The sequence below is a fragment of the Plasmopara halstedii genome, assembly GCF_900000015.1.
Source record: "Plasmopara halstedii genome assembly, contig: Scaffold_2386, whole genome shotgun sequence".
Lineage (NCBI taxonomy): Eukaryota > Oomycota > Peronosporomycetes > Peronosporales > Peronosporaceae > Plasmopara > Plasmopara halstedii.
Genome location: NW_020189293.1, coordinates 2,027,590 through 2,028,406, shown reverse-complemented (window position 1 = coordinate 2,028,406; position 817 = coordinate 2,027,590).

Genomic DNA, 817 nt, shown 5'->3' with positions numbered 1-817 from the left:
ATCAGCGTATCCGCCTACTACAGGCCGCCGGTATCCCGGATGGAATCATCACACGCCATGCACGAGAAACCAACATCATTCTGGGCTCGCGACGACGTTCAAAGACCAGTTGGAAAGACAGCGAACTGGACGAAGAGGATGAGGAAAAAGAGGAAATGTACAGTAAAACACCAAGAAAACGCAGTGCTGAGCAGGCCTTGCTACAGCATCCGCGTTCCATCTTTATGAGACGACCACGAATGATCCCGGTAAATTATGTGTAGCTGCACCGACCGCATGCCAATACAAGCCATTTTTCGAAACCAATCTATTTGACGGATATGAAGGACGCCTAAGTTACTATGAGATGCATACAAAGGAAATATTTGGGCGGATGAGATAAACTAACAGACGAAAACTAAGCTATTGGGTACGAGGCGGAATGGGCAGAAAGCACGTCTTCTAGCTCGTTTGTTAGTACGCAAACGTTCGCAAAAGGTATTATTTAAGCAATCAAATACATCGATAGTGTAATCTTTTTTATCGTCACTGGCATTCTCGTCAAAATGTTTTGAACCGAGTTTTGACCGCTGCGGCTTGAACGCATTCGTAAATCCAGCAAATAGATATTACAAGCTCACACGCTAAATTTGAGTATTACAGGATGTGGATAACCGCACATCTTAATAAAGCTATCCATAATATTGATCCACTTAGCCGACTTCGCTTATGCTATTTGGAATGATTGAGTTGCAGTTAGACACTTTGCAGCTGCTAGAGAAACCACCTTAAATCTTGATACATGTGGCTGCTTTCACTCTGACATAAGCCCCTTTCC